The sequence below is a fragment of the Myotis brandtii genome, unplaced genomic scaffold (genome assembly GCF_000412655.1).
Source record: "Myotis brandtii unplaced genomic scaffold, ASM41265v1 scaffold355, whole genome shotgun sequence".
Classification (NCBI taxonomy): domain Eukaryota; kingdom Metazoa; phylum Chordata; class Mammalia; order Chiroptera; family Vespertilionidae; genus Myotis; species Myotis brandtii.
The window spans coordinates 743982-751012 of NW_005363642.1; the positions used below are offsets into that span (position 1 = coordinate 743982).

General features: G+C 46.8%; 1 protein-coding gene and 1 long non-coding RNA gene across 2 annotated transcripts in view; one reads left to right on the forward strand and one right to left on the reverse strand.

The window, feature by feature from the left end:
- Window positions 1-1079: 1079 nt before the first annotated feature.
- On the reverse strand, window positions 1080-3674 carry LOC106727051. The gene is made up of 2 exons (XR_001363198.1): window positions 2887-3674; window positions 1080-1340 (listed from the first exon to the last, which is right to left on the reverse strand). It is a non-coding gene; the product is annotated as an uncharacterized LOC106727051 (long non-coding RNA).
- A 2469-nt stretch (window positions 3675-6143) lies between these two features.
- Window positions 6144-7031, forward strand: part of LITAF (lipopolysaccharide-induced TNF factor) — a 27693-nt gene continuing 26805 nt past the window's right edge. Inside the window, exon 1 of the mRNA XM_014544183.1 lies at window positions 6144-6899. The gene's annotated coding sequence lies outside the window, so the exon portion shown is untranslated. The remainder of the gene's footprint in view (window positions 6900-7031) is intronic.

A 7031-nucleotide genomic window follows, 5' to 3' on the forward strand; every position in this document is an offset into this window, starting at 1 on the left:
AACGGGGGAGTCTGGCAAGAGAGGTTGGCTGAGGTCCTGCCACCAGGAAGGAGCCAAGAAGGTGACGTGGTCTAGGCGCCATGCCAAACTCGAAGGCCTCACCACTGCCCTGACCATTTCCTCAAACGGAAGGGGCCTGACTGCCCATCCCCCACCCCCAAGCCCTGGCCAGACCCTCTGGACGTTGGGCAATTCCAGGCTTCCCCGGACCGACATGCACAGCCCCCGGCCTGTACTTCTCCCGCTGGCTGGGAGAGAAACCGACCTTGAACCAAGTTCAGCAGCTAGTGCTAGGCAACCTAGGACTGATGGACAAACACTGGTGTTCAGGTTCAAACTCCAGGAAACACAGAAACAGTCCAGCGATGGTGTGCCTGGGAGAAAGCCCCAGACGAGGAAGTCCCTTTGAAAGCTGGGTGGGAAGCTGGCACCCGTGTCCCGGGCACCTAGAGAGACAATGGTGCAAGGGACAGAGGGCCTCTGTGGGTGCCCCGAACGAGGGGAGGAATCTGCTTGGAGACCTGGTTGGGCTGGGAAGTTGGCAGATTGCTTCCTTTCAGACTGGGTCTTGTTTCAGCCCACACGGAACTGCTTGTTTCTGTTTTGCGGGTTGGGGCTCTCGGAGACTGCACCGAAGGGAAAGGCTCTGAGGTTCAACTGCCTGAAAGACACGGATATGGGTGATCTAGAAGGCTCTAAGCTCCAAGAAGCTCTCCATGACCTGGTGACTAAACACAGACTTGGAGCCAGGCAGCCTGGGTTCAAATGCCGTGGCTACCATTACTAGCTGTGTGACCTTTGGCAACTTGCTTAACCTCTCTGGGCCTCAGTTGTTGCATCTGCAAAGTGAAGATAGAATACTTCCTCATAGAGTTGTTGGGAGGCCAGTGCCTAGTGCACCATGGGACTTATAGTAAAATAAACAGGATTCTGGGATGCATGCTCCACCCACACCATCTCTCCTCCCTGCCCAGGGCTACAGAATGGATCTCAGAGAATGAAGCTCTTCCAAGCCACAAAAACGTGCTCTCTGGAGGCTACGAGGAGGAGCCAGCGATGATTGCAAAGTCACAGGGCACTCACTTATTATTGATTTATTATTTATCTCTCCTGCTGCCAATCAGAACATACTAGTAAACTCCAGGGGAGTCAGGACCTTGCCCTTTATCACCCTGGTCCCAGCCCCAGGAACAGTCGAGGCACCTATCAGCTGAGGGAATGAAGAGGCTGTGTGGTAGCTCAGGAGTCAGCCAGTCCCAGTTCAATTCCACCTTCAGTCACCTGCTTGCTGTGTGATGTAGAGCTTGTTCCTTATCCTTTCTGGGCCTCAGTTTCCTCATCTGTAAAACAGGAGGGGTTTTGGAAGAATAAAAATGAGACAATGAATGAAAAAGCACCCAGTGGGGGCCCAGCGGTGTTTCCCACCACTATCCTCGTTGTCAGTCATCATCATCAGTCTGCAGTGGGTGCTCATGTGGGTCCCGTGCTGATTGCTGTGGCTGCCGCGTGTTTTGTTAGGTAGAAACAGAGGCAGGCACTCAGCATGGCATCTGGGTGTTGGTATTAAGGGCGTCAGCCTCTCTCATCCTGAGGTCACATTTTCCCTGTCGTTTGTGGTGTGCCCGAAGCAGGTAACCAGGTCCTCCCTCTGGGCAGCCAGAAAAGGCCTCACCTGCTACTCAGTGGGCCTGGTGAAGACAGAGGCGTAGACGGTCTTCTACACCTGGGGCCTGACCAGGTGATTCTGGGCCCCAGGAAGCTTATCTGGGCCTCCACCTGGGCACTGGCTGCAGGTGCAGTCGCCCACAGAGACCAGGGACTGACTTGGAACTCCTGCCCTGGCCAGAAGCAGACAGGCAGCTGACATTGCCAGACAGAATAGAGAATACTCAGTTACATAGAAGTCTTAGGCAATGAGTGGTGTGGGTTTTTTGTTTGTGTGTTTTTAGTTTCAGTATGTCCTGTGAAAGACTGGGCATGTATTACAGGTCTGCGACATTTGGGACATACTTATACTAAACAATCACTTGCTATTTATCTGAAATTCAAATTTAACTGGACATCTTGTGGGTTTTTTTGTGGTTATTAAAACATATATATTTTTATTGATTTCAGAGAGGAAGGGAGAGGGAGAGAGAGAGAGACACATCAATGCCCCCCACTGGGGATTGAGCCGCAACCTGGGCAAATACAGAGTGGAAATCAAACTGTGACTTCCTGGTTCACAGGTCAACACTGAACCACTGAGCCACACTGGCCGGGCAGGCATCTTGTGTTTTTATTTGCTATATCTGGCAATTCTACCAAGGCCTCTCTCGGCCCCTGAGCGTCCAGAGCCCCAGCCCCAGCAAGGACAGAGAGCTAGGATCAGGCACCGGGTCTGGGTGCTACCTTGGGCAAGTCTCTCCTCCCCCTGGCCTCAGTATCCCCATCTGCATAACTCGGCAGTCAGAATGTCTGCTTTTGCGAGAATGAATTGTGTGATGTGCGCGGGAAATGTGTTTTGGAAATGGAAGAGGTGTTATGGAAACATTAGTTACCAGAATTCATTATTATGAATAACACAGACCAGTCAGTGGAGGCTATTTCTGGAAACCAAATTCCTTTTTTGAAAATTAGGTTTTTTTTTTTTAAAGCAATTTGTATTTATTCTTGAAATGTTAGATAATGGAGAGTAGCAAAAGGAGAAAAAAAATCCTAATTTTTATCACTCAGAGACAACTTTTTATAGTGTGCTGTATCCTTGAAAAAGTATGAAGACTTCTTTCCAGGTGTGTGTGTGTATTTTTCTTTTAAACAAAATGTATCATATGCTGTATTTTTTTTAGGCAACCTGCCTTCTCCTCAGGCGGCTGTCATTTTTAAAGTAGAATGAGGAACTCTCACCCAGAGGAAGTCTATCCCTTTCTGTCCAGTCCCTGTGGTTCCACGGTATTGGCGTGTGTGTCTGCTTCCCAGATCTTGTTCTGGGCCCTTGCGGGTTTGAGCACAGCTGTGAAGTCTTCAGTGGGAGGAGAAAACAGTCAGAGTTCATGTAACACTGTGTGTCCTCCCCCCACCCCCCTCCTTCTGTGTCCAAACAGGGCATACATGAGATGCCTGGTTTACTTTTATTAAAATTGAGGTAACATTCACATAACATACAGTTTAACATTTTAAACTCTACAATTCAGTGGCATTTAGTACGTTTCAAATATAGTGCATACCAACAGTACATGCCTCTGTGTCAACTTCCCAGAACGCGTTTAGCATCCCAGAAAGAAACCCCATAGCCATTAGCAGCTACTCCCTGCTCCTTCCAGCCCCTGGAGACCACTGATCAGCTTTCTGTCTCTAAGGAGCTGCCTATTCTTAGAATTTCATGTAGATGGAATCATATGACATGTGACCTTTTGTGACTGGCTTCTTTCACTTAGCACATTGTTTTCAAGTTTTATCCACATTGTGACATGTATCAGGACTTCCTTCCTCTTATGACCAAATAATATTCCATTATATGGGTATTCCACCTTCTGTTCATCCATTAATCAGTTGATAGATATTTGTTTTTTTCCCACCTTTTGATTATTGTGAGTAATGCTGCTGTGTATATTCCTGTATTAATTTTTGTTTGAATACCTACGGATGAAGGAGTAACTGCACCATTTTATTTTTATTATTTAAAAAAATATATATTTTTATTGATTTCAGAGAGAAAGGGAGAGGGAGAGATAGAAACATCAATGAGAGAGAATCATTGATTGGCGGCCTCCTGCACGCCCCCTACTGGGGATTGAGCCCACAACCCAGGCATGTGCCCTTGACCAGAATTGAACCCGGGACCCTTCAGTCCGTAGTCCAAACTTTATCCACTGAGCTAAACCAGCTAGGGCATAATTGCACCATTTTATATTCCTACCAGCAACATATGAGGGTTTCAATTTCTTCACATCCTTCCCAACACTTATTTCCATTGAAAACATTTTATGACCGCTACAGGGGCAATGGGCGGTATCTCATTGTGGGTTTCATTTGCATTTTCCTGATGACTAACGATATTGAGCATTTTTTCATGTGCTTGTTGGCCATTGGTACATCTCCTTTGCAGAAATGTCTATTCAAGTCCTTTGCCCATTTTTAATTTAACTTAATTTTATTGTTTTGTGGTAAAAACATACATAACGTAAAATTTACTATTTTAACCTTTTTTAAGTGTACATCTCACTGGCATTAAGTACATTCACAATGTTGTGCAACTATCAACACCATTCATCTCCAGAACTATTTTCTTTAAAAAAAAAAAAGAGACAATTTTTAAATTTTTGTTTATATTTGTTTTAAAAAATATATATTTTTATTGATTTTAGAGAGGAAGGGGGAGGGACAGAGATAGAAACACCAATGAAGAGAGAGAATCATTGATCAGCTGCCTCCTGCCCATCCCCTATTGGGGATCAAGCCCGAAACCCGGGCATGTGTCCTGACCAGGAATCCAACCGCGACCTCCTGGTTCATAGGTCAACACTCAAACACTGAGCCACACCAGACGGGCAAGACAATTTTAAAAAGCGGTTTTAGGTTCACAGAAATCTTAAGAAGAAGGTACAGAAATTTCCCATATCTCCTGGCCCCACAAGTACACAGCCCTCCCCAATATAAACATCCCCACCAGAGAGGTACATTTGTTACAACTGATAAGCCTACATTGATATTGACACATCACTATCACCCAAAGTCTGTAGTTTACATTAGGGTTCATTTTTGGTATTATATACTCTATGGGTTTGGACAAATACATAATGACAAATACCCATCAGTATTTTCACAGTCAGGGCAAATGCCTGGGTTGCAGGCTCAATCACCAATAGGGGACGTGCAAGAGGCAGCTGATCAATGATTCTCTCTCATCCTTGATTTTTTGATCTCTCTCTCTCTCTCCCTTCCTCCCTGAAATCAATACAAATACATTTTTAAAAAAGTTTCCTGATTTATTGTTTTTTTGTTTGTTTTTTTATCACGAAAGGTGTTGGATTTTTGTCAGATGTTTTTTTCTGCGTCTATTGAGACCATCATTTGGCCAGTTTACTTTTCTTCCATCCTTGGAAGTGTTGGGTTGGAAACTCAATCTCTGTGGTTTTTCAGGATTAAAACAAAAGAGTTATAGCCAGGCCGGTGTGGTTCAGTGGTTGAGCATCAATCCATGAAGCAGGAAGTCAAAAGCCCGGGTTGTGGGCTTGGTCCCCAGGAGGGGGCGTGCAGGAGGCAGTGTTCGATGATTCTCATCATTGATGTTTCTCTCTCTCTCCCTCTCCCTTCCTCTCCCAGAATTCAGTAAAAACATATTTTTACTGTCCTCCCCATAAAAAAATTGCATACTCACAGCTGTAGTAAGTTTTTAGGGCAGATGAAAAAACAAAGCCAGCTCCTGCAGTTTGGGGGAGAAAAATGACTGAAAATGTGGTAGCACCAAGTAAAAGAAGAGAATTCAGGTGTGTGATTGCTTTTCGCTCTATAGAAGGGAAAAAGGAAAGAACGGGAGGGTGAAGGAGAGCATCACAGTAGGCTGCTTTTTTAACAGTTTGCTCTGACAGATTTTCTGTAGGGCGTGTGTCTTGCTAGCAATGGTCTAGGACAGTGGTCAGCAAACTGCGGCTCGCGAGCCACATGCGGCTCTTTGGCCCCTTGAGTGTGGCTCTTCCACAAAATACCACGTGCGGGCGCGCACGTACAGTGCGATTGAAACTTCATGGCCCATGCGCAGAAGTCGGTATTTTGTGGAAGAGCCACACTCAAGGGCCAAAGAGCCGCATATGGCTCGTGAGCCGCAGTTTGCCAACCACTGCACTAAAAGATTGGCCTTACTAATAACGTGTACCTGGCAACTCCCCATACTTGGAGGACTTTGAAATATCCTCTGACGCCCTAGCCGGCTTGGCTCAGTGGATAGAGGGTCGGCCTGCCGACCGAAGGGTCCCAGGTTCGATTCCGGCCAAGGGCACATGCCTGGTTTGTGGGCTCGATCCCTAGTAGAGGGCGTGCAAGAGGCAGCCGATCAATGATTCTCTCTCATCATTGATGTTTCTCTCTCTCCCCTCTCCCTTCCTCTCTGAAATCAATAAAGAATTAAAAAAAAATCCTCTGACTGAGTAACAGGTGCATGGCTGATGGTAGCTGGGTTGATGTAGTGAAAGGAGGTGAGTGGACAGGGATGGAGAGGACAGTTTGCTATGGGGCCTTGGGCAAGTCACTCTCCCTGTTTGGGTCTCATTGGAAAGGCAGGAGATTCTGCCACCAGAGGAGTTCTAGGCTCCAGGTCTATGAATCCACCCATGACAGGGTTCATAAGCTGTCTGCCCAAGTGGCATTTCTCTAGACAGCCACGTTAGAGTTTTATATTCTCAAAGCCAAGCACAAGCTCATTAAAGCCCTATGAAGACTCACCAGGGAACCTGGCTGGATTAGGACTGCTGCTATTACTGTAGCAGGCAGATGGGCTCTTATCAAACAGGCAGGAAGCACCCATTTGGGGACAGAGGGTTGAGTGGCTGTTGAAACAGGAGTTACTGATTTCCAGAGCTTTTAGCGATGAAGTGAGACAGTGCCTAGGGGTTAGAGGCCATTCTGGGACATACAAAGGTAGTAAAATAGCAGCTAGGTTTTATTTAACACAATCTGTGCTAAACCCTTTGCCTGCATTATCTCAGTTAATTTTTACTAGATCTTATGAGATAGGTACTGTTACGCCCATTTTGCAGACAGGACACTGAGGCCCAGAGAAACTGACTTGCCCAAAGGCACAAGGAGTGTCTCGGGCTGTCTGGATGCGCCTGAATGTACAGACTTGACTTACGGGGATATAAAGGCCACCCTCACCAGGACAGGGAGCGGGGGATCCCTCAACGCGGGATCTGGGATTCCAGGTTGGTGGCCCGCGTGTCTGAGGGTGGGGGAGGAGAAGGAATGCCAGAAATGAGCGACTAGAGGGGTGCGGAGGGCAAAGGGGGCCGAAATCTGGAGGATCAGGGGTGTCCAAGGCACGAGGCGCGGGTACC